Source organism: Dipodomys spectabilis, unplaced genomic scaffold, assembly GCF_019054845.1.
Source record: "Dipodomys spectabilis isolate Male_0828 unplaced genomic scaffold, ASM1905484v1 ptg000039l, whole genome shotgun sequence".
Taxonomy (NCBI): domain Eukaryota; kingdom Metazoa; phylum Chordata; class Mammalia; order Rodentia; family Heteromyidae; genus Dipodomys; species Dipodomys spectabilis.
The window spans coordinates 4223165-4249570 of record NW_024870716.1 but is presented as its reverse complement, the minus strand read 5'-3'; the positions used below and the strand labels follow the sequence as shown (position 1 = coordinate 4249570).

Sequence of the window (26406 nt, the reverse complement as noted above, 5' to 3'; positions counted from 1 at the left end):
AGCACTCTACCACTTGAGCCACAGCACCACTTCCGGTTTTCTAGTAGTTTATTGGAGATAAGAGTCTCACAGACTTTCCTGCCTGGGCTGGCTTTGAACTGTGATCCTCAGATTTCAGCCTCCTGAGTAGCTAGGATTACAGGCCTGAGCTACTGGTGCCTGGCTCCAGAATTTTTTTTTTTTTTTGGTGAAAAATTTTTTATGTATAAATGTGCCAGGCTTGGAGCTTGAACTCAGGGTCAGGGCACTGTCTGTGAGCTTGTGTTCAAGGCTAGTGCTCTACCACTGAGCCACAGCTCCCCTTCCAGCTTTTTAGATGATTAATTGGAGTGTCTTGTAGACTTTCCTTCCTAGGCTAGCTTTCAGCCTGGATCCTCAGATCTCAGCCTCCTGAGTAGCTAGGATTACAGGTGTGAGCCATTGGTGCCAAATCAGTGTTGTTGTTTTTTTTTTTAAATAGTAGTCTGGTGGCTTAGGACTGCACTGATATCTTTTGTTTTGAAATGGGTAGAACATGGCCAGCCCAAGTCCTCACAGACAGAGCTACTGGTGTAAATATAGGCCTTTTTCATTAGACTTCTTGATCTCTGCGGGTTTGGCCCATTGCAATGACTCTAGTCTCTTCCACAGTGAAATTCCAGTACAGCTGAACACGTGCTGTGGTTCAGATAGAACTATGTCCCATGGTCTTGCTTGTTTGTTAGAATTAGAGATAGCATCCCTCTCAGGGGTAGAAATAGGAAGATCTAGGGGTATGGACCAGTAAAAATATTGTGTGCGGCTTGACCTTTCTTGGTTTTATTTTATGCTGTATCTATTAAATAATTTTCTTTGAAATTACCTCAAATAAATTCTAAGTTATTTAAGGACCCATATGTGTCTTTACTTTGGCCACATGTGTGTGTATGCGTATGTACATGCATGTGTGTGTATGCACCCGCATGTACATGCCTGTACTGAGGCTTGAACTGAGGGCCTGTGTCCTCCTGTGTTTTTTTTAACTCAAGGCTGTTGCTCTACCCTTTGAGCCACACCTCCATGTCTGGCTTTTTATTGACTAATTGGAGATAAGAAGCTCACAAACTTTTCTTTTTTTTTTTTTTTGGGGGGGTGGGTCCGGTTGTGGGGCCTGAACTCTGGGCCTGGGCACTGTCCCTCAGCTCTTCAGCTCAAGGCTAGCGCTCTACCACTTGAGCCACAGCGCCACTTCCGGCTTTTTTCTTTTTTGCTTATGTGGTGCTAAGTAATCGAACCCAGGGCCTTGAGCATGCAAGGCAAGCACTCTACCACTGAGCCACCTTCCCAGCCCAAGACTTAAGTAATTTTTTTTTTGGGGGGGGGGGGTCCGGTTGTGAGGCCTGAACTCTGGGCCTGGGCGCTGTCCCTCAGCTCTTTCAGCCCAAGGCGTGCTCTACCACTTGAGCCACAGCACCACTTCCGGCTCTTTTTTTTGCTTATGTGGTGCTGAGGAATCAAACCCAGGGCCTCAAGCATGCAAGGCAAGCGCTCTACCACTGAGCCACCTTCCCAGCCCCTCACAAACTTTTCTACTCAAGGTTAGTTTCATACCACCATCCTCAGATCTCAGCCTCCTGAGTAGCTAGAACTATAGGTGTGAACCATTACTACCTGCTTCAGTTTTCAATTGCTTTTTTTTTTTTTTTAAATCAGAGTTATAAGGTATATGTGTTGATTATCTTTTTGCATGTGGATATTGGCCCCATTTTCTAAGCTTGACTTTTCCCCATTGCAAGTCTGTTTCTGGGCCCTCCCTATTGTTGGTTGGATATAATTGTCCATTCTCTCACCAGTACAACCTTGCTCTTTTTCAGTATCATGTTAGCTATTCTGGACCTTTTGTCTTTCCACATAAACTATAAAGTTCTTTTTTTTTTTTTTTTTTGGTCCGGTAGTGGGGCCTGAACTCTGGGTGCTGTTCCTCAGCTCTTCAGCTCAAGGCTAGCACTCTACCACTTGAGCTGCAGCGCCACTTCCAGTTTTCTGGTGGTTTATTGGAGATAAGAGTCTCACAGACTTTCCTGCCCGGGCTGGCTTAGAGCCGCGATCCTCAGATCTCAGCCTCCTGAGTAGCTAGGATGACAGGCGTGAGCCACCAGTGCCCGGTGGCATCTGTCCTCTTGCTCACTCTTAAATTCATCTAGGTCTTGGCTCAACTGTCATTTTAATAGGCTAACAAAGCTACTGATTGCTGGGCATTGGTGGCTCATGACCACAATCCTAGCTACTCAAGAGGCGGAGATCTGAGGATCATGTTTCAAAGCCAGATTGGGCAGGAAAGTCTGTGAGACTCTTATCTCCAATCAATCACCAAAAAGCCAGAAATGAAGGTGTGGTTCAAGTGGCATAGTGCCATTCTTTTTTTTGGGGGGGGGGGTCCTGTCGTGGGGCCTGAACCATTCTTTTTCTTTTTTTTTTTTTTGGGTCAGTCGTGGGGCCTGAACTCTGGGCCTGGGTGCTGTCCCTCAGCTCTTCAGCTCAAGGCTAGCGCTCTACCACTTGAGCCACAGCGCCACTTCCGGCTTTTTTCTTTTTGCTTATGTGGTGCTGAGGAATCAAACCCAGGGCCTCAGGCATGCAAGGCAAGCACTCTACCACTGAGCGACCTCCCAACCCGATAGTGCCATTCTTGAGCAAAAAAGCTAAGGAACCAGTGCACAGGTTATGAGTTCAAGCCCTAGGACTGGCACAAAGAAACAAGAGGCTGATCAAAGAAAGACCATATTGCTAACTGACTTTCCCTTCAATACCCTATAATAAAAGTGTCTCTGTGAAATCATTCCTCTTTGATTTTGTGCACCACAAGCAGTCTCATCCTGGCATTTTTTTTTTTTTTTTTGCCAGTCCTGTTTCTTGAACTTGGCCTGGGCACTGTCCTTGAGCTTCTTTTTGCTCAAAGCTAACACTCTACCACTTGAACCACACTGCCACTTCTGGCTTTTTCTGTTTATATGGTACTGAGGGATCGAACCCAGGGCTTCATGCATGCTAGGCAAGCACTCTACCACTGAGCTACATTCCCAACCTCCTGGCACTTTTCTTCTGTGCTTAGTGTCTACATGAGCAACATGGAGGAAGGATAAGCTCCCTCCCTACTCGCTGCTCACTAAAGATTTGAACATCAGCTGCAGCACAGAGCCCAAAGTCAGCCTGGGGTTGGACTCTTACCCTAGAACTATTCACCATGTTACCAAATAGTTACTCAAGTGTGAGCTTTTGTGTGTGTGTGCAGGTACTGGGGCATGAACTAAAGGACTCATGCTCTATCTTTGCTTTCTTGCCCAAGGATGGCACTCAACTACTTGAGCCACAGCTCTATTTCTGACTTTTTGATGGTCAATTGAGATAAGAGGTTCTCTGACTTTGCTGCCCAGCCTGGCTTTGAACTGGGATCCTCAACCTTCTGAATAGCTTGGATTATAGGCGTGAGCCACAGGTACCTGGACATACTTCTTTTTGTCTTTCTTTTTTTTTTTTTTTTGACAGATTGAAATTAGATTCTACCTCTCTTATTAAATTCAGGTGGTGGTGTTGAACATCAATTTTTCATTCATTCTGCTTATGTGTTATGCATATTTAAGCACTCGGATCAAAGCAACTAATGGGCATGACATAAGCTGATGAGTGAGTGGCTTTCATTATAGAGAGAAGTAATGTCAAATTATTATTCCAGGATGTAGGATGAAATATCAGTCATTAACTTATTAAGAAGACTGACATCTATCCTAAGCTTACTATATGTTATATAATAGATTTGCTTATAGCATTTTCAAATAGCAAGATTTAGAAAATGTAATATAATTTTTGTTTGAAAATACATGCAAAATATTCATTATTTATTTATTTATGGGGGGGGGGTCCAGTCATGGGGCCTGAACTCTGGGCCTAGGCACTGTCCCTCAGCTCTTCAGCTCAAGGCTAGCGCTCTACCACTTGAGCCACAGTGCCACTTCCGGCTTTTTTCTTTTTGCTTATGTGGTGCTGAGGAATCGAACCCAGGGCCTCAGGCATGCAAGGCAAGCACTCTACCACTGAGCCACCTTCCCAGCCCTTCATTATTTATAATCTTGTGTTTTTGCATGTATATTGAGGGGCAGGGGCAATACTGAAGCTCAAACCTTGGGTGCTGTGCCTTTGCTATTGATTACTCAAGTCTAGTGTTCTACCAATTGAGCCACAGCTCCATTTCTGGCTTTTTGCTGGCTAATTGGAGATAAGAGTCTCATAGACTATCCTCTCTGGGCTAACTTTGGGGCTAACTTTGAATCACAGTCTTCAGATCTCAGTACCTCCAGAGAAGTGAGGATTATGGTCATGAACCACTGTCACCAGTTTATATGTGAATTTAAAAGATACACCCTTAGCTGGGTGCCAGTGGCTCACGCCTGTAATCCTAGCTACTCAGAAGGCTGAGATCTGAGGATCACAGTGCAAAACCAGCCCAGGCAAGAAAGTCCTGTGAGACTCTTATCTCCAATTAACCACCAGAAAACTGGAAATGGCACTGTGGTCAAGTGGTAGAAAACTAGTCTTGAGCTGAAGAACTCAGAGAAAGTGACCAGGCCCAGAGTTCAAGCCCCATGATTACCAACCAAAAAAAAAAAAAAAAAAAAAAAAAGATACACCTTTCCCCAAGAATCAGTAGGAAATGCAACAATATTTAAATAGAGTTAGCTGTCTAAAACAGTTTGGAATAGGAACATGCCCTACACTGAACTAACCAAATCCAAAATAGAAGCATTGCAAGAATTGAGCTTCATAAAAGCAACACAGCACAGGTTCTAGTTCGGTAATTGGCTGTGACCATAGTACTTATGCTGCTTTTCTAACCTCCTTTTTTTCTTTTCTTTCTTTTTTGTTGGTCATGGGGCTTGAACTCTGGGCTTGGGCACAGTCCCTCAGCTCTTCAGCTCAAGGCGAGCGCTCTACCGCTTGAGCCACAGCACCACTCCTGGTTTTCTAGTGGTTTGTTGGAGATAAGATTCTCACAGCCTTTCCTGCCCAGGCTGGCTTTGAATCGTGATCCTCAGACCTCAGCCTCCTGAGTAGCTAGGATTACATGTGTGAGCCACTGGCGCCCAGCTTAACCTCCTTTCTCTGCTGAGTTTTGCACACGAACCTTGTAGATGAAAATATGTACACTAATAGTCCTTGAGAACTTCAAAAGCTATCACATATAAACAGTATGTTTTTTGACAGTGTGCTTATATTAAAAGATTTTAAATACTAATCTTACAATTTTAAATTCAAGAGAAAAACTTACCACATAAAGGATTTTTCAAATTTTTGTATCATAAACATATCATCTCTCAATCAGTTTGCTTTGGTAAGTATGTGTGTGTGTGCACATGCGTGTTCCAAAGTAAGGACTTGAATTCAGGGCCTTACACACTCACTTAACTTTTACCCTTTAAGGCTGATTTTCTATCATTTGACCAGCACTTCTACTTCTTTATGGCTTTGTTGGTTAATTGGAGGTAAGAATCTCACAAGCTTTTCTTGCCCTGGCTGACTTGTCTTCACTCCTTAGATCTAGGCTTCCTGGTGGCTCACTCCCATAAGCGGAGTGAGCTCACGACCCTGGCAAGTTTGTTTTTCTTCATTCTGTCTATATACTCATTGTTGGTTGGCTGATTGACTCAAAACATTCTGTTCTTCGAGGTCTCTCCCTGAACTGCCAAGTTGGCAGTCATCACTTTCCATCCACATCCTTCTAATTGAGGATAGCAAAGGTAGTGCTGCCACCAGCAGGAAAATGAAAATGAAGGCCCCTGTTATTCCATTAAGCCAAAACTTTCCAATTCCAATAAAACTCTCATTAAATAAATAAGGGTATCCTGTGGGTAACAGGAAAAAAAATGGAAAAAAGCTCTTTAGATGCATGAAACCTAAATTTAAAGCTAAACAAAACAACCTCCTCCTCCTCCTCCTCCCCCCCCCCCTTCCTCTTTGTCCTCCTCCCCCCTTTTCTGTCATGGGGCTTGAACTCTGAGCCTGGGCACGGTCCCTGAGTTCTTCAGCTCAAGACTAGCGCTCTACCACTTGAGCCACAGCACCACTTCTGGTTTTCTGGTGGTTAACTGGAGATAAGAGTCTCATGAACTTTCCTGCCCAGACTGGCTTTGAACAACAATCCTCAGATCTCAGCCTCCTGAGTAGCTAGGATTACAGATGTGAGCCACCAGCACCCAGCAAAACTACTTCTTTTTCTTATTTTTGTTAATGTGGTACTGAGGAATCGAACCCAGAGCCTCTTGCATGCTAGGCAAGCACTCTACCACTGAGCTACCTTCCCAACCCCAAAACTACTTCTTAAAAACAAAAAAAAAGAAGATACCCAAGACAATAGACTCAAAATCAAATGTTCTAGTAATGACTGTTAAATACCTAGTAGAATCTCCAAAAAAAGATTCTTCCAACAGTGTCATGACTAAAAGACAAAGGAAAATACTCAAAGAAAACAGTAGTCCATGCAGAGTTTCCCTCATTTGTAATAACTACAATGTGTCTATAAATCTACAAGTAAACCCAATGGATAGTAAAAGACAAATAATTACACTTGAACATGATTAATTAAACATTATTCTAAACATTCACTCAGTGAGACCAAAGGAAGATATTCTTAGGAGAGGATCACAAAGGCTCAATAGCTATGTGCATATGATACATATCAAAATGAACTCCAGAGGGCTGGGAAGGTGGCTCAGTGGTAGAGCACTTGCCTTGCATGTTCAAGGCCCTGGGTTCGATTCCTCAGCACCACATAAGCAAAAAGAAAAAAAGCCGGAAGTGGCGCTGTGGCTCAAGTGGTAGAGCACTAGCCTTGAGCTGAAGAGCTGAGGGACAGTGCCCAGGCCCAGAGTTCAGGCCCCACGACCGGACCCAAAAACAAAAAACAAAAACAAAAACAAAATGAACTCCAAGAAATGGAAACAGGCTGGGTGCTAGCTACTCAGGAGGTTGAGATCTGAGGATCACGGTTCAAAACCAGGCCAGGAAGGAAAGTCCTGTGAGACTCTTATCTCCAATTAACCACCAGAAAACCAGAAGTGGCGCTGTGGCTCAAGTGGTAGAGCACTAGCCTTGAGCTTCAGAGCTCAGGGTCAGCACCCAGGCCCAGAGTTCAAGCCCATGACTGACAAGAAAGAAAAAAAGAAAAAAAATGGAAACAGGTTTTTAAATGTAATGTTTTCAATTCTTTTTTCTTTGGTTTATTCCCCTTCGTCTCTATTTTTTATTTTGGTACCCTTTGTATTATATATAATTTTATCTGATTTGGGGAGGGGAAGGGAAAGCAAAGAAACAATGGGATAAAGGGTGAACCAAATCAGCAGTGATACTCACTAGACACTGCCTTGGAAATAAACTCTATAAGACCTCCCGCCACCTCTACTGACATCTCCACAAATAAGCTGGGCCTGATATCATGCACCTGTCACCCTGGCTACAGTAAAACAGTTAATCTAGTCCAACCTAGGACTGGGCAAAAACAAAAGACCTTATTTGAAATATAAAGCAAAGAGGATTAGGGTATTGGCTCAAGTGGTAGAATGCCCTGGAGGGAAGAGAAGAGAAAAATGGGGGAGGAGGGAGAATAGGGAGAGGAAGGGGGACAGAAGAAAGGGAGGGAAGGAAGGAGGAAAAGAGAGGGTGAGAGATGGAAGCAAAGCGTATAATTTGTACTCCTTTTGCTGTGATGTTTTGTTTCTATTGCAAAAAAAGAATAGAGCACCAGCCTTGAGTGAAAAAACTAAATGAAAATGCCCAGGCTCTGAGTTCAAGACCCAGTACTGGCAAAAAAAAAAAAAAAAAAGGAAATATGGTGGAACAAGAGAGCATATGGCATAGATATACTACAGGAAGACCACACTTCAGCCCCTGTCTGCTATCTTGGTCGGTCTTCCAAGATTCTTTTGCAATTAATTGTGCAAATGAGAATCTGCATGAGGATAATTGCTTAAAACAGTTTCCTGTGTCTGAATATTAAGCATCATGTTGCTGCTGACATTCTATTTACTGGTAAGCAAGCAATACAAAGGAGAAACTGAGAGTGGAAAGCCATTGGGGAACTATAAGTGAAGCCTATTTGTCCCAATTGACTGCTCACATGAAGCAACCATCAGTTGGTCGAATCACCCAACAGGCCTTGTTAAATGTCCAATTTTCTGGTGGCTCATGCCTGAAATCTTAGCTACTATACAGGCTGAGATCTGAGAATTGTGGTTCAAAGCCAGCCCAGGCAGGAAAGTATGTGAGACACTGATCTCCAATTAACCACCAAAAATTCCAGAAGTAGAGCTGTGGCTCAATTGGTAGAGTGTTAGCCTTGAACATAAAAAGAGCTCAGAGAAGGTGGCCACTGGGAAGGTGGCTCAGTGGTAGAGCGCTTGCCTTGCATGCCTGAGGCCCTGGGTTCGATTTCTCAGCACCACATAAGCAAAAAGAAAAAAAAAAGCTGGAGGTGGCACATTGGCTCAAGTGGTAGAGTGCTAGCCTTGAGCTGAAGAGCTGAGGGACAGCGCCCAGGCCCAGAGTTCAGGCCCCACAACCGGACCCCCCTCCAAAAAAAAAAAAAAAAAAGCTCAGAGAGTGCCCAGACCATGAGCTCACACCCCAGGACTGGCACACTAAAAAAAAAAAAACCAAAAAACAAAAAACAAAAAAAAAAAACAACCAGAGGTAGAATGTGGCTTAGTGGTAGAGTGCTTGGCCAGCATGCATGAAGCCCTGGGTTCGATTCTCAGTGCTATATAAGCAGAAAAAGTCAGAAGTAGCACTGTGGCTCAAGTGGTAGAGTGCTAGTCTTGGGCAAAAGACTGCCCACAGGCTCTGAGTTCAAGCCCCAGGACTGGCAAAAACAAAAACAAAAAACAAAAAACCCCCACAATTTTCTTTCCAGATGACGTCTTTCCTTTGTTATCTGATATCGCCTAAATATAACAAATATAGATGGGGGGGGGGCTCAGGAATTAGTTTTACATATGACTTATATATGAACAGCCAATCAAAAGCTGACTCAAGACCCAGTCTTGAAAGTGTTCCTTATCCCTCTGATTTCTCACAGGGCTGCTGATGGCAAGTTTTTTTCCTCATCCAGGTTCGTAGACTTAGATTAAGCAGTTCTTCCCAGCACTAAGAGTCTGAGTCTATTCTTTATTGTTTTCCCTCATTGATATGCTATTACTATTTTTAATCATTCTAACTTCTCACCTTTAGAAAGAAGCCAAGTTTGCTTCTCACAGACTTTTCTGACCAGACTTGCTATGAACCATAACCCTTAAATCTCAGCTTCCTGAGTAGGTAGGATTACAGATGTGAGCCACCAGCACCTGGCTACAAGATAACTTTTTTGTACTGTTCAAGATTTGAAGTTCATCTTATATATGGCTATCTGATTGTCCCAATATCATTTGCTTAATCTTCTGGGTAATAAAATGTGAAATTCACTCCAGACATTTGCAAACATAAAACATACACATAACAGGTAGGTATATTTGCATAAGCATATTACCCTGGTAGACTGATGGGAAGGGGAGGGGGGAATGCAGTCATGATATTCAATGAACATATGTGAAAATGGAACTAGCGAACTCCAGAGTATGTATAGGGTTGAGACAAATGGGGAAAAATTATATTGAAAATGATATTAAGTGATGATATTGAACAAAATGAGTTGTACTCACATTGTTACGCTAAATTGAAGCCCATTTGTACAACTACTTAGAGAGAGAGAGAGAGAGAGAGAGAGAGAAATTTTTATTTTTATTTTTTGCCAGTCCTTGGCTTGAACTCAGCCAGGGCTCTGTCCCTAAGCATTTGAGCTCAAGGCTAGTGCTCTACCACTTGAGCCACAGCTCTACTGGCTTTTTGTGGTTTATTGGAGATGAGTCTCACAGACTTTCCTGCCTGGGCTGGCTTTGAACCATGATTCTCAGATTTCAGTCTCCTGAGTAGTAAGATTATAGATGTGCCAGGCACCATTGGCTCATGCCTGTAATCCTAGTTACTCAGAAGGCTCAGATCTGGGGCTGGGAAGGTGGTTCAGTGGTAGAGCGCCTGCCTTGCATGCCTGAGGTCCTGGGTTCGATTCCTCAGCACCACATAAGCAAAAAGAAAAAAGCCGGAAGTGGTGCTGTGGCTCAAGTGGTAGAGTGCTAGCCTTGAGCTGAAGAGCTGAGGGACCCGCCCAGGCCCAGAGTACGGGCTCCATGACTAGCCCCCTCCCCCCAAAAAAAGAAGACTGAGATCTGAGGATCTCAGTTCAAAGCTAGCCTAGGCAGGAAAGTCCCTGAGAGTTTTATCTCCAATAAACCACTCAGAAAACTAGAAGTGGTGTTGTGGCTCAAGTGGTAGAGTGCTAGCCTTGAGCTGAAGAGCTGAGAGACAGTGCCTAGGCCCAGAGTTCAAGCCCCATGACCTACAGAAAAAAAAAGGAAAAGGAAAAAATTTTAATGAAAAAGATTATGTAACTGTGACCCCTCTGTACATGAACTTTATAATAACAATAAAAAATAATTTTCATTTAAAAGAATTAAAAAGAGAAAAAAAATCTTCTTGAGGAAATCACAGTGAGAGTTAAATACATTTTAAAATGCACAATTGAAGCAAATAGAATTCTCAAATACTCAAGGTCTTAAGAATGCAGAGTATAAACTTTGAAATCCCTTAAGGAGGGAGGGGTTGGGAAGGTGGCTCAGTGGTAGAGTGCTTGCCTTGCATGCATGAGGCCCTGGGTTCGATTCCTCAGCACCACATAAGAAAAAAGCCGGAAGTGGTGCTGTGGCTCAAGTGGTAGAGTGCTGGCCTTGAGCTGAAGAGCTGAGGGACCCACGACCAACCCCCCACCCCCCCCAAAAAAAAAGAAAGAAAAAAGAAATCTCTTGAGTTTGGCATGCAGCCCGAACTGCATTCCAAAATGATTTACCAGTTGACTTGTTCCAAAATCTTCCACTTGGTGGCGCTATGGTGCTGTTTCAGGGAGGAGTCTGGATTTGGCTAAAGGTTCAGTTAGGGATTGACTCCTCATGGACGGTTTCATGATTCTTAAAACATGTGGTCGGACTACAATTTGTGCCAGCAACAGACAATAACCCTAGTCATCTGTGCAGAGGAAGAAAAAAAGCATTTGTAGGTTGTGCTAGCAAAGCCAAAATGGGCAGGATTTAAGACAACTGGTAGGTCAGTTTGAACAAGCAGATGGGTGAAAGCCAAAGCAGCAAGTCTTTTTTTTTTTTTTGGTCATGGGGCCTGAACTCTGGGCCTGGGCATTGTCCCTCAGCTCTTCAGCTGTAGACAAGCGCACTACCACTTGAGCCTCAGGCCCACTTCCAGCTTTTTCTGCTTATATGGTGCTGAGGAATCGAACCCAGGGCCTCAGGCATGCAAGGCAAGCACTCTACCACTGAGCCACCTTCCCAGCCCAAGCAGCAAGTCTTTCATCTATATTCTTGACACAAATATCTCTACAGGTTTACTGTCCTTACAGTCTTACGACCTGACTCTAAGCAGAAAAAGAAATGGAAACTAACAACTTCAACCCAAAAGAGAGTTGAGCAGCAGTTGCTCTTTATCCAATATGTAGGTATTGATATCTACTGTTCTGTCACTGCCAGCCATCCTAAGTTACAGTAGAGCAGGCTGAACTCTGTTCCTTTCTTTGGATGTTTTGCAGGCTATGTGAGAAGATGAGACGTGTACAGGAAACAATCATTGCTGAGCTGTGTACTGAGGAGGAACTAAGTGGAAGCCTTCTCTGATGGTCGTAAAGAATGGCTTCTCCCAGGCCTCTTGTGGTTCACACCTGTAATCCCAGCTACTCAATAGGAGGCTGAGATCTGAGGATCATTGTTTGAAGCCAGCCCAGGCAGAAAAGTCCATGAGTCTCTTATCTCTAACTAACCACCAAAAAGCCACAAAGGGAGCTGTGGTTCAAATGGTAGAGTGCCAGCCTTGAACTGGGAAAAGCCAAGGGAAAACATTGAACTGGGAAAAGCCAAGGGAAAACACAAAGCCCTGAGCTGAAGCCCCAGAATAAACAGAAAAACTAAACCAAACCAAAATCCTTTGTAGGTTCCTTGACCTTAATTTTCTAGGTCTCCTTAACTGTACACAATTATGCATAACCCATATAAGGTATTTTGGATTAACAGCCCACATGGACTGAAATTTTTCACAGAAATCCCATTACAGTCTGTTAACCATGTGTTTTTGAAAAGTTTTGCAAGAGTTGAAGACATAATTCAGCTCATCTCAGACAGCTCTAGGTTAATGCCATTATGTTCTCATTAACTTATTTTCATAGCATTTGTATTTTATGCACATTTCCATTTGTTGAAGGATTATATCCAAAGAAACTGGACAAGTTGGACCTTCCTTGTTCCCCTCCCTCATTCCCCCCAGCTAAGCAGCTGGAAGCAAGCCCTTTTGCCCATGGATTCAAGCCATGGCCATGACAAGTTTTGCCTGTGTTCTTCCTGTGTAAATTTGCATTTTTCCATACAATTTGCATGTTACTATGTATATGTATACCTGCTCCATTTGCATTTTTTGCTATTTGTGTTATAGTTCCAGACAGTGAGTTGGTACGTCAAGACTGTTATATTAAAAAGTAAAAGTCATCATTGGCAAGCTGACTCAAGATTTATATGGAATTGCAAACCATCTCTAATAGTTAAAACTACCTTGAATTGGCCTGGCTACGCTTGTAATCCTAGCTACTCAAGAGGCTGAGATCCAAGGATCAGGGTTCAAAGCCAGCTCACACAGGAAAGTATACACACACACACACAATCTTGAATAAAGAAAGGAATTATTTTTAAATTTCAGAACAACTAGTTATGATTTTAAATGACTTGTATGATCCATGTAGTATGTCACATAGCTTGAACCTATCACTTTAGGACTTGGTTGGCAGATTAGTTTTCATCATAATCAATACGATGAAAAAGAAGACGTCAGAATTTTTTTTTTTTTGGGGGGGGGGTCTGGTCGTGGGGTCTGAACTCTGGGCCTGGGTGCCATCCTTCGGCTCTTCAGCTCAAGGCTAGCACTCTACCACTTGAGCCACAGTGCCACTTCCAGTTTTTTGTTTTCTGTTTATGTGGTGCTGAAGAATCGACCCAGGGCCTCATGCATGCGAGGCAAGCGCTCTACCACTGAGTCACCTTCCCAGCCCCCACTTCTAGTTTTTTCTTTTTGCTTTTGTGGTACTGAGGAATCGAACCCAGGGCCTCATGCATGCGAGGCAAGCGCTCTACCACTGAGCCACCTTCCCAGCCCGACGTCAGAACTTTTAATATGACAAAACAACACAGTGGTGGAACATCTGACCCTTTGCCATATCCATTCGTTCTCTCAGTCTATTCAGGAGACCCAGTTGGCTTAAACATCAGGAACTCACAGTTCAGGTGGCTTGCTTTCTGTTGTATGTGTTGTACATGGCTACCTTCTCCCTATATCTTCACATCATAAGGAGAGTGATAGAGATAGAAATAAAGAGATAGCCCCAAGCACTGGTGGCTCACGCCTGTAATCTTAGATACTCAGGAGGCTGAGATCTGAGGATTGTGGTTCAAAGCCAGTCCGGGCAAGAAAGTCTGTGAGACTCTTATCTCCAATTAACCATCAGAAAAATGCAAGTGGCACTTTGGCTCAAAGTGGTAGAGTAACTAGCTTTGAGCTGAAGAGCTCAAAGACAGTGCCCAGGCCCACAGTTCAAGCCATGACCAACAAAAAAAGAATAAAAGAAAAGAAAAGAAAATCAATAGAAAGCCCACGGATTGGGAGAAGATCTTCACTAGCCATACAACAGACAAGGGTCTCATATCTAAAATATACCTGGAACTCAAAAAATTAAATCCCCCAACAACAAATCTTCAAAGAAACAACTGCCCAATAAATAAGTGGGCTAAAGACTTAAGGAGAAACTTCTCTGAAGAGGAAAGAAGGATGGCCAATAGACACGTGAAGAAATGCTCAGCCTCTCTAGCCATAAAAGAACTGCAAATCAAAACAACCTTGAGATATCACCTCACCCCAGTTAGAATGGCTATAATCATGAAATCTAATAACAACAGATGCTGGAGGGGATGTGGACAGAAGGGAACTTGTTCAACCACTTTGGAAAGTAGTATGGAGATTCCTCAAAAGACCCACATAGAGCTCCCCTATGACCCAGCAATCCCACTTTTGGGCATTTACCCAAATGTTCACAAACAAGACCACACTAAAGCTACCAGCATGACTATGTTTATTGCAGCATTATTTACCATAGCTAAGATATGGAAGCAACCCAGATGTCCCTCATTAGATGAATGGATCAAGAAAATGTGGTATATATACACAATGGAATTCTATGCCTCCATCAGAAAGAATGACATTGCCCCATTTGTTAGGAAATAGAAAGACTTGGAAAAAATTATATTAAGTGAAGTAAGCCAGGCCCAAAGAAACATAGGTCCCATGGTTTCCCTTATTTGCAATATCTAGTATATGTCTGAGTCAAGCAGAAAAGGTCAGATAAGTTGATGTTAGGGAAATGAACCCTAAGATATGTATTCAAATGTTTTTTTTTCTTTCATGCGATTGTGTCTAACACATTTATAAGATTATTTCTTTGTTGCTTTGTATGTCCCTCCCCCACGGTATAACCCCTGCTTTCACTGTATTTGATGTTGTTATAATTCGTGGAGGGGAAGGGGAAAAAACAAATGGTTTAAATAGGGATACAGGTGGACCCATTGCAACAATGTGACATATAAGTCATATGTCGAAAAAACAAACTTTACAATTTTGGTGGGGGGGAGGAGGGTTGGGGAGGCAGGGAGGCGCTGGGATGGGAAGGGGAAACAAAGGAGGAGGCTACAATGCTTGATAAGAAATGTACTCATTATCTTGCCCATGTAATTGTAACCCCTCTGTACAGTATTTTCACAATAAAAAATAAATAAAAAGAAAAGACATAAAGAGATAGAGATAGCCAGGTGCTCGTGGCTCACCTGTGTAATCCTAGCTACTCAAGAGCCTAATATCTGAGGACTGAAGTGCAAAGACAGACTGGACAGGCAAGTCTGTGAGACTCTTATCTCCAATTAATCTTTAAAAAGCTGGAAGTAGGGCTGGGAAGGTGGCTCAGTGGTAGAGCGCTTGCCTTGCATGCATGAGGCCCTGGGTTCGATTCCTCAGCACCACATAAGCAAAAAAAAAAAAAAGCCAGAAGTGGAGCTATGACTCAAGTGGTAGAGCGCTAGCCTTGAGCTGAAAAGCTGAGGGACAGTGCCTAGGCCCAGAGTTCAGGACCCATGACTGGACCAAAAAAAAAAAAGCTGGAAGTAGAGTTGTGAGGTAAGTGATAAGAGTGCTAGCCTTGAGCAAAACAAGCTCAAGGACAGCACCCAGGCCCTGAATTTAAGCCCCAGTACTGGCGCACAAAAGAGATAGAAAGAAAAAGAAAGGACAAAAGAGAAAGAGAGGGAGAGAAGGGGGAGAGAGGAAGCAAGGGAGGAAGGCAGGAAAAAAGGAAGGAAGGAAAGAAGGAAGAAAAGGAGAAATGATTTTAAAAAAATCAATTGCATCTTAAATACTCCAACTAGAAGGGTTCAACTTCCAATATGGGGGAGACTACACTGGTGGTGTTGGTCCACTGGGAATGACAGCCTCCTCCTCCAGTCTTGGCATCCTCTGCTATACCTCCATCACAGGATATCTCCAGAACTCTACTGTGGTTTCCTGCTAAGAGAACACACTCAAATCTGTTACTGTCTTTCCACAAGACAACTATGCTTCTTTATATTCCCAACTCATAGTAGACTAGCACTTCCTTTAGGAAGACATTTTAATGGTATGGAGGCAAATGGATGCTTACTGCCAGCTCTTCAGTGTGGGTAGAAGAAAGACATGGACTTCAGCTTGCCCACTTCCTTCTAATATGTTGTAAATATCCTGGTAATTTCCCCTAAATGCTATCCGCCCCATACTTAGGCCCTGAGTATGGCTGAAGCTATCTGAGAGGGAGCCATACTTCTGTAAGTGTGTGCTTCTGGGTAGTGTTTCTTTTTCTCTGGCCCAATGGAGGAGAAATTTCCAGAACAAAATTTTGGTTAATAATAGGCATGGAGGAAAAAAATCATTGATAAAGTAAGATCTTGTAGAGTCTGGAGAGGATAAGAAGGGAGAAGAGAAATAGTAACAGTTTCTCTTCTGTTGACCAGTAGGAAGAAAGGAGTCAGGGAAAGAGTGGGGAGAGTCTTAGACTCAGCCCCATGCCAGAGCTGTAACAGGGACTTAACCACTTACTGGAGTCAGTTAATATTAACTAGTGGCACAGGCGACCAGCTGTTAGTGAGAAAAGCTGTGTTGACATATTGTCATCAGCAACCAGTCACATGGAACTTGAATGGACAGGTTAGAACACTGGGCTGGGGGGGGGGGGGGGGCTGTTTGGGTGATCTCCCAGGGCTTCTGGAATACTCAGTAATCACTCTTTTAATTATAACAATTACCAAATGCACTTCATACTTGATAAAGCTGAAATAATCTGCGCCAGCAGCCTAAATCCTCTCTCACCTTTAGACATTTCTAGAAGATTAAAGGAACTAATAAGGATTGAGCTCTGAAGTCTGAGGCTTTGTGCCAGTGCCTTAATACATTAGTTCATTTAATTGGTCACAACACTATTGAGGCACTGGGAAGGTGGCTCAGTGGTAGAGCGCTTGCCTTGCATGCCTGAGGCCCTGGGTTCGATTCCTCAGCACCACATAAGCAAAAAGAAAAAAGCCAGAAGTGGCACTGTGGCTCAAGTGGTGGAGCGCTAGCCTTGAGCTGAAGAGCTGAGGGACAGCGCCCAGGCCCAGAGTTCAGGCCCCACGACCGGACCCCAAAAAAACACTATTGAAGGAACTGACTCAAAAGAAAGCAGAGTCAGGATTTGAACTCAGACCTGCTTCATTTAAAAGCTCACTTTTGCCTATAATCCTAGCTGACTCAGGAGGCTGAGATCTGAGAATCATGGTTTGAAGCCAGTCCACACTGAAAAATCCGTGAGACTCTTGTCTTTAATTAACCAACAAAAAGCTAAAAGTGGAGTTTGGCTCAGATGATAGAGTGCCATCCTTGAGTGAAAATGAAAAAGCTAAGGAACAGTGGCCAGGCCCAATGTTAAAGCCCAAGTACTAACACAGCAATAACAATGACAAAAGGCCACTCTGCATGCCACAATGCAGAAAGAAAGAAAGAAAATTGAAAATAAAGAAAAGTTTAATCTCCAGTAAATTAATTCTATTCCAGAAAGAACCCATTCAAGCACAGCACAGAGATGATATCCAGCCAAAAAACAAGTGCTCCTCACCTAACTCATCTCTGGAGCCTCTTACTAGAGTATCCTAGATCTGTTGGTGTTTTCAGAAAATTGGCAACTTGAGGATGGCATATAACTTGTTGTCTGTCTCTAGACTCCCCTATTTGTGGTGAGAAAGCAATTGTACAGTTCCTCCTATTTCTCTCTTTCCCCGCTCTCCCTCTCACTAAGTTTGAGGTCCTCTATTATTTCCCTTTGTCAAAAAATTCAGACAAACCTTATTATTTTATTAAGTCAGTGGCTGTGATTTATATGTCTCCTGGGAGAAGTGACTACAGAAAGAAGACATGCCAGCCCCCGAGTAGACTGAGCTCACCCATTCAGTTCACCAGTCTGCCCTGCACTTGACGGTTATTAATGCCTCTGTCCCCTGTAGCAATCCGTGTTTGTCCTTCTGGAGAGCCAATTCCAGATGTTATTGTTGCATCGTGGCGACACTTACTGCCCATCTGTGCCAGTGGTTTCCATATTTGGGGCACAGATTCTTGGTTGGCTCTCCTCCAGTGTGTTATATGGCAAGCTGGAATGGCCAATATAAGCCAGCCTTGGAAATAACTAGCATACTCTATTCACATTCAGGAAGCAATCATTGTGTTTTACTGATCTGACCGGAAATACTTTTCTTTCCCTTCTTCAAGCTATATTATATCTTTATAAACCTGATCAACTTTGACACAATGACCATTTTACCACCATAATAGTTATCTCTAGCTATAGTGTGGGCAAATAGAAACAATGAGATATAATTTCTTTTTATCAGTCTGGTTAGGCTAAGTTATGCTGTTGTAACAAATGATCCCCAAAGCTCAGTGTCTTAGAATAAAGGCTATTTCCCCTCCTGTTAAATTGCAACACCCACACATATTGTCTTTATGCCAGGTTAAAGAAGTCACCTCTCTGTAGAACATTTAACAAGCAAAGCAAATGAGACATGACTTACATGTGCAAACTCATTCTTTTTTTTTTTTGGTCGGCCGTGGGGCTTGAACTCTGGGCCTGGGCGCTGTCCCTCAGCTCTTCAGCTCAAGGCGAGCCCTCTACCACTTGAGCTACAGCGCCACTTCTGGTTTTCTGGTGGTTTATTGGAGATAGGAGTCTCACGGTCTTTCTTGCCCGGGCTGGCTTTGAACCGCGATCCTCAGATCTCAGCCTCCTGAGTAGCTAGGATTACAGGCGTGAGCCACCAGCGCCCGGCTTGCAAACTCATTCTTAAAAGTTGTAGCTCCTTGCCAGGTGCCAGTTGCTCACACCTGTAAGCCCAGCTACTTAGGAGGCTGACATCTGAGGATTACATTTTAAAGCCAGTCTGGGCCAGAAAGTCCATGATATGAGACTCCAATTAACTTAAAAAAGATTAAAAAAAAAAAAAAAAAAAAAGCTAGAAGTGGAGCTGTGACTTAGGTGATAGAACACTTAAACCAAAAAGGAACAATGCCCAGGCCCTGAGATCAAGCCCCAGAACTGACATATACAAAAAAGGATTCTGCCCCTACTATCAACAAAGCAACTCACATGGCCACTCCTGATATCAGGAGAGGAAACAAACCTTCATCCCCTCCACAGAGAAACAGCATACAGCCATGATGTTGTCTGCTATAATAAAAGCAGCTACACTCGCTTTGATGGAGACCTGTCATGCCATTCCAAAATTACCCAGGAAAGAGTGCCATGCACAGAGTACACGCATCAGGACCGTTGATAGGACTCTGCCAGGCCCGCAGACACCTGCTCATTTTCTCCGCCATACCTGCTATACTGAGTTGAGTTCACCTCATACTGACAGATGGCCCTGATTTCCTGAGGCCTCCCTGAGGTGAGTCAAGGTGTTGATTCAGGTCTTTGTAATCCTGGACTGTATGATTCCCAATAGCTAATGAGGCAGACCTCAACCCTCAGCCAGCCCCCTGGGCAGAGGAGGTCCTGAAGTCTTTCCCTGGGAGCCCCACGTTTTTGTCAGTGAAGGACAGTGAACTCTGACTCACTTCTTTTTACAACCTGTCAGAAACCAAATTAGATCACTTTTGGAGAAATATTTTATGACCCATCTGTCTGTTCAAATAAATCAATGACCTTCCTTTTTTTCTTTTTTTTGTCCTCGCCAGCAGAGTGTTTGATAGAGTTGTCTCTGTAATAAATCTTTACCGGTTTAGTAGTATAAATGTTGTTGAGCTTGACCTTTAATGCTATGATTATTCCTGTACTGAAATGTATAGGCCTTAAGAAGATAATTCAGCCCATGGCAATTTCAGACACATATGACATCAAGGTGATTATATTTATGTTAATATACTATAGAAATGTCTGTGCAGAAAGCTCTTCCTTAACGTACAATTATTCAAACTCTAATTGAAGGCATTTCAAAAGTTAATGTAATACTCAAATTTGCTATTTGTGGTTTATACAGATATACTTAGACACCCAGACAAGTTTTACATAGGGGTATGGTGTGTGGTGCTATTGGGACTTGAACTCAGGGCCTGAGCACTGTCCCTTAGCCTTGACTCAAGGCTGGTTCTCTACCAGTTGAGCCACAGCTCCACTTCCAGCTTTTTGGTGGTTAATTGGAGATAAGAATCTTACAGACTTGCTTGCACAGGCTTGCTTTAAACTGCAGTCCTCACAACTCAGCCTCCTGAGTAGCTAAGAATACAAATGTGTGCCACCAGCACCTGGATTGTTCATAGTTCTTTGATCATACTAGCCCTAAGTCAACAGTTCAAAAATAGTTTCTTATTATCATCTGATGAAAAAAGAAATAAGTATAATAAATTATATACAATAAATTATATATATATATATATATTCTGACATCTAATAAATTAGATGTCAGAAAATTGTGTTGAGAAAAACAACCAGAGAAAGCAGATAAAGAGTTCTGGGTCAATGGGAAGATGATTTTTCAATAGGGTGGTCCAGAGAAGGTGTTAGTGTTGACATATGAAGTGTAGCAGATCCCTAGCTGGTGGCATGCTATCTTGGGAGGTGATGGAAACTTTAGGAAATATAATCTAGGTTACAGGGAATGACTCTCGGGAGGTGTTGTGTCCCAGCCCCCTCCAATCTTCCATGAGATGTATAGTTTCTGTCACACCTACCTGCTGCCATGATGCCACGCCTCCCCACAGCCCAGAGATAATGGAACCAGCCACACTCTGACCATGAGCCAAAATAAGTCTGTTCCCGCTTCAATTGTTATGGCAGATATTTTGGTCACAAGGATGCAAAAGTAATTAATATAGTCAGGCACTGGTGGCTCACTCTTTTAATCCTAGCTACTCAAAAGGTTGAGATCTGAGGATTGCTGTTCAAAGGCAGCCCAGGAGAGAAAATCTGGGAGACTTAGCTCCAATTAACCAGTAAAGAAACCTGAAGTGGAGCTGTGGCTCAAGTGGTAGAGTGCCAGCCTTGTGCAAAATAGCTAAGGGACAACAGCGACTAGGCCCAGCGCGTGCGCGCGCGTGCACGTACACACACACACACACACACACACACACACACACACACACACGAGAAACTGATACAGAAGGCTTCATCAGTATTATTTTCTAATACTACAAATCTACTTGTCTCAAACTTGTCTTTCAAAGGAAGCCTTACAATGACACTAAGCCTAGTGGGGAGAATTTATCACTGGTGAAGTAGATGCAAGAGTTTGGTGAGGACTCTCCTGAGGGACCTTACTCTTCCAGTTCCCACAAACTCACCCACCACCCCACTCTGGGCTCTCAGCACATCTTGACTGACCCTAGGGCTTTGAGATTCACAGATCTAAGAGAGATACAAAATCTTCAGTTCCTAAGCCTTTCCAAGTCTTAAGACATAGCATTCCGGAATAAAACATAACTATTCATCTCACCCCTGGAGAATGGTTCCCGTGGAACTGCAGTTGACTGTCCTGTCTTCATCTCTTACTTACTGCAGAAGATAGAAGTGGCCTCACATCGGTTGTTGTTTTTAATCTTCATAAAATCGACTCTCACAATCTTGTCCCTATTTTTCTCCATGACATCTATGTAAAGACAGACATGATAAATTATCTCTGATCTCAGGGCCAGCAAAAAATGTTGGCCTCTCCTGACGAACTGTGATGTTTCTTTTTTTTTCTTTCTGGACAATAAGAGGTATCTGTTCTTTCATGTTTTCTTCTTGGCATTGACCAACAGGAAACTCGGATCTAAATACCCTGTTAAATTCCTATGACTTTTCTCAAGAATGTTTCTTAATGCAGAATTATCCAATTTCTATGGCTTTTCTTTTTTTTGCATGCTTCGTATTATCACATTTATGATTGATTCTCCTATAAAGGTGCGTAAGTTGTATGTATCTATAATATGTATATTTATACAATATCATATGTAACACATGGCTGGGTGCCAGTGGCTCATGCCTGTAAGTCTAGCTACTCAGGAGGCTGAGATCTGAGAATCACAGGTTGAAGCCAACCCCAGGCAGGGAAGTCCGTGAGACTCTGATCTCCAATTAAACACCAGAAAACCAGAAGTGGAGCTGTGGCTTAAAGTGGTAAGTACTAGCCTTGAGCAAAAAATTCCAGGGACTGGGCTGGGAAGGTGGCTCAGTGGTAGAGCGCTTGCCTTGCATGCCTGAGGCCCTGGGTTGGATTCCTCAGCACCACATATGCAAAAAGAAAAAAAGCTGGAAGTGGCACTGTGGCTCAAGTAGTAGAGCGCTAGCCTTCAGCTGAAGAACTGAGGGACAGCGCCCAGGCCCAGAGTTCAGGCCCCACGACTGGACCCAAAAAAAAAAAATCCAGGGACACAACACCCAGGCTCTGAGTTCAAACCCCATGTCCAGCAATATGTGTGTGTGTGTGTGTGTAACATATATGTATATATATGCATAATGCATATTTATTTATTTATTTATTTATTGGGGGTCCGGTCGTGGGGCCTGAACTCTTGGCCTGGGCGCTGTCCCTCAGCTCTTCAGCTCAAGGCTAGCGCTCTACCACTTGAGCCACAGCACCACTTCCAGCTTTTTGCTTTTTGCTTATGTGGCGCTGAGGAATCGAACCCAGGGTCCCAGGCATGCAAGGCAAGCGCTCTACCACTGAGCCATCTTCCCAGCCCACATAATGCATATTTACATGATACATATATGTATATGAGATCTGAGGATTGCCATTCAAAGTCAGCCCAGGCCAGAAAGTCCGGGAGACTTATCTCCAATTAACCAGCAACGAAACTGAAGTAGAGCTTGTGGCTCAAGTGTTAGAGTGCCAGCCTTGTGTGAAATAGCTAAGAGACCATAGTGACCAGGCCCAGTTCTGTGTGTGCGTGCATACACACACACACACACACACACACACACACACACACACACACACACACACACACAAAAGAACAGAAGCTTTCATCAGTAAAATTTTCTAATACAGAAGGCTTCATCAGTAAAATTTTCTAATACTGCAAATGTACTTGTCTCAAACTTTTTGTTCAAAGGAAGCCTTCCAATAACACTAAGATATAAGCTTGAATGGGTTCTTTCTGGCATGGAATTCATTTACTGGAGATTAAACTTTATTTCAATTTTCTTTCTTTCTTCTTTCATTCTTTCCTTTCTTTCTTTCTTTCTTTCTTTCTTTCTTTCTTTCTTTCTTTCTTTCTTTCTTTCTTTCTTTCTTTCTTTCTTTCTTTCTTTCTTCTTTCTTTCTTTCTCTTTCTTTCTTTCTTTCTTTCTTTCTTTCTTTCTTTCTTCTTTCTTTCTTTCTTTCTTCCTTTCTTTCTTTCTTTCTTTCTGCATTGTGGCATGCAGAGTGGCCTTTTGTCATTGTTATTGCTGTGTTAGTACTTGGGCTTTAACATAGGGCCTGGCCACTCTTCCGTAGCCTTTTCACTCAAGGATGGCACTCTATCATCTGAGCCAAAGCTCCACATCTGCCTTTTTGTTGGCTAATTAAAGACAAAAGTCTCACGGATTTTTCAGTGTGGGCCAGCTTTAAATCAATACATATATGTATTCATAGAAATCTGCATTGCATGTATAAATATACATTGCATGTATATAAGTAATCCATTTATATAAATATATAATGTGTATATATATAAATATCTACAATATTCATATATTTATATAAATACAAATTGTACATATAATGGAAATATATTGTAGATATGTATTTACATGAAAATGAATTCTATATTATATAAGTATATCATAAATATACTAATATAATGTATTGTTATAAGATATTGTATATTATTGTATATAACATACATATAATATATACTAAATATATAATATATAGGTATGTTGCATTATAAATGTATAACATACTTATATGTTATATAAACACATTACAAATTTAATATATAGTATATAATACAATATAACTTAAGTATTTTCTTTTGAGTTTGGTTGCCTGCTTTTTCCAGCTGTGTTATCATCAAAATAATCTATAAAATAGAATCTTTATGCCAATTAATTATTTTTGGTCTCTGTGGTAAATAAATTAAACAATTTGAGTGAATTTTCTTTCCTATTAAAGAGAGTATATTTCTGCATTCATAAAAAGAATTAATGCTTCCACTGATTCCACTGATTGCGTTCCAGAAATGGCCCACACAAGTCCAGAGCTTCACCCTTCCCTGAGACACAGAACTGCAATTGCTAACGCATAAGAGTTGAGAACAGAGGATTTCAGGGAAGAAAAGGAGGTCCTAAATTCCAATATCAGCTCTCATTGTCTCTCCATCAAAAAGAACTTCTAATCACCAAAATCTGTGCTCAATTTAAGGATGAGTGGTACAGAATCTGTCCTTAAGGAATCGACTGTCAAGAACTAAAGAGCTGTTTTATTCTTTGAAGCTTCTTGTTCAGAACCAGGATTTATTTGTACTTAAAAACGAATTTGCAAACGAATCTAGTTTTGAAGGCAAAATTTATTTTTCTACTTATTTCTAAATCTCTCATGACAGGAAACATAGATAAAAGAAATAAACATCCTAAGCATTCTACATCTGTAGTTTGCCTCAGATAAATGTACTTTCTGCAATAAGAATTTCTCCTGGCACTGGTGGTTCACATCTGTATTCCTAAATACTCAGGAGGCTGAGATCTGAGGATCAAGGTTGGGAGCTGGCCAGGACTGGAGCTCGCGCTCCTCACCTCCCTCCAGACTCAAGCCTCTCCTACACCAAGTCGCCCTCCTCCCCAATCCACAGGGAAGTGTCTCCTATACCACAATGGTATCCTACAGTCTCTGCCCAAGCGGTGCCCCTTGTTCCACCTGGTGTTGAGATCCTACCCACTTCCCTGACACCCTGGATACCTGTGAAGATTGTAAGGCATGAGGGCACTAAGGACCCTATGAAGAGGCCTCCCTGCCACCTTGGCCATGACTCAGTGTGAGCTACAGCCTTCTACTTCACCGCCTACAAGGCCCTCCTGTACAGCCAAGCCCTGACCACTGACCTCTGGGCACCCATGGGTGGCTGGGACACTGGCCCGCAGTGAGCACAGCCCTCTTCCCTACCTGTGTCCTAGTCCAGACAGTCCTGACTCCCAGCTCCCAGGGAAGTGGGGAGAAGGGAATAGCAGCTAGGTGCTGTCATGTGGGATGTGTGACCTGGCCTCTTTCTACTCCCCCACTCCCTGCAGTGGACACTGTGACTGTGGTCAGCCTCCTGGAACTTGTGCAGATCAAGCTACAGGCTCAGCAGTTAGGTCATACCGTGAGCTAACCACCTGCGTCCAGGCTGTGGTGGCTAAAGATGGCTGGTGCTCACCATGGCTGGGCTGGGGCCCCACAGTCCTTCAACAGGTGCCCTTCTTAGCTCTCTACTAGTTCAAGTATGGGCTGGTGAAGAGCTGGCTGAATAGGTTCCGGCCAAAGGACCGGACATCTGTGGGTGTGAGCTTCATGGCTGGCGACATCTCAGGCACAGGAGCTGTCATCTGACTCTACCCTTCAAGCTGGGCTCTGTGGAGCCTGTCAGGGTGAAGTCCCCATGTGTCTATTTCACCCGCCTGCTGCTGAGGAGAATCTGGGCTGAATCAGGCACCAAAGGTCTCTTTGCAGGTTTCCTCCCCAGGATCACCAAGGCCGCACCCTCATGTGCCATCAGGATCAGCACTTACGAATTCAGCAAAAGGTTCTTCCAGAGGTTCAACCAGGAGCAACCTCTGGACCACTGAAACAAGGCACCAAGATGCCCCTGCCTTTGCCTCAGTACTGGGGAGGGGTGCCCTGCCCCTTCTATTCCTTTCCTCCCCTCCAAAACGCAAGTAGCCTCCTCCCACCCCCACCTCAGCCTTTCTCAGGCACAGCAAGTTTCCTGTCACTCTTCCCTCCAAATTCAAGATCAAATCCGAAACTCCCCCTCTCCCCAAAAAGCTAAAAGACAGCCCCTAAGCCTCTGAGTTCAAGCCTCAGTACCAACAAAGAAAAAGAAAGGAAAAAGAATTTCTGGGAGTCAGCCAAGGCTTCTGATGAGCTGCTAGGATTGTGGTGGTTTTTTGCTCTTCCAGCTTTGCTGATTCCATCTGGGGCTGGAGGTGGTGGGTGGGGGAGGTCATCCTTACTTGGAGGTGTGGCCCATACCAGTCCAGAGCTACACCCTCCTCCTAGACACAACTCCATTTCCTAATGCACAAGGAAAGGAACTGAGGGGATTTCAGGGAAGAGAAGGAGGCCCTAAATTCCAATATCAGCTCTCATTCTCTCTCCATCAGTGAGCAGCTCTCCTTCAGAGCTCCCAGCCAGCTGCTGTGCTGTTGAAATCAGTGTCTGTTCAAATGAGCATCTGGCCGTGACCCAACCTGTCTCCTGTGGCTAGGGCCCAAGTATTCCATTTCCCATAGCACCACCTGGCAGGGACTAACCCATACAGTCCTGTAGTAACCTACAAGAATTGCTAAGATGCACACGTAAATAGTAGAGGAAGGAGTTTCACCCCTCTGTATCCTGACTTTTTCCCTTGTACAGTGGCTTCTTGGATTTACTTACCTTGGCAAACCAAAAAGCCCATCAAAACTTTTTTCCCCCAAACTAAAAAGCAATCTTACGTTAGGAAACC

General features: G+C 43.2%; 1 pseudogene; it reads left to right on the top strand.

Annotated features, from left to right (window-relative positions):
- LOC122106193 overlaps positions 1–25525 on the top strand; it is a 55785-nt pseudogene extending 30260 nt beyond the window's left edge.
- The last annotated feature ends 881 nt before the right edge of the window (positions 25526–26406 follow it).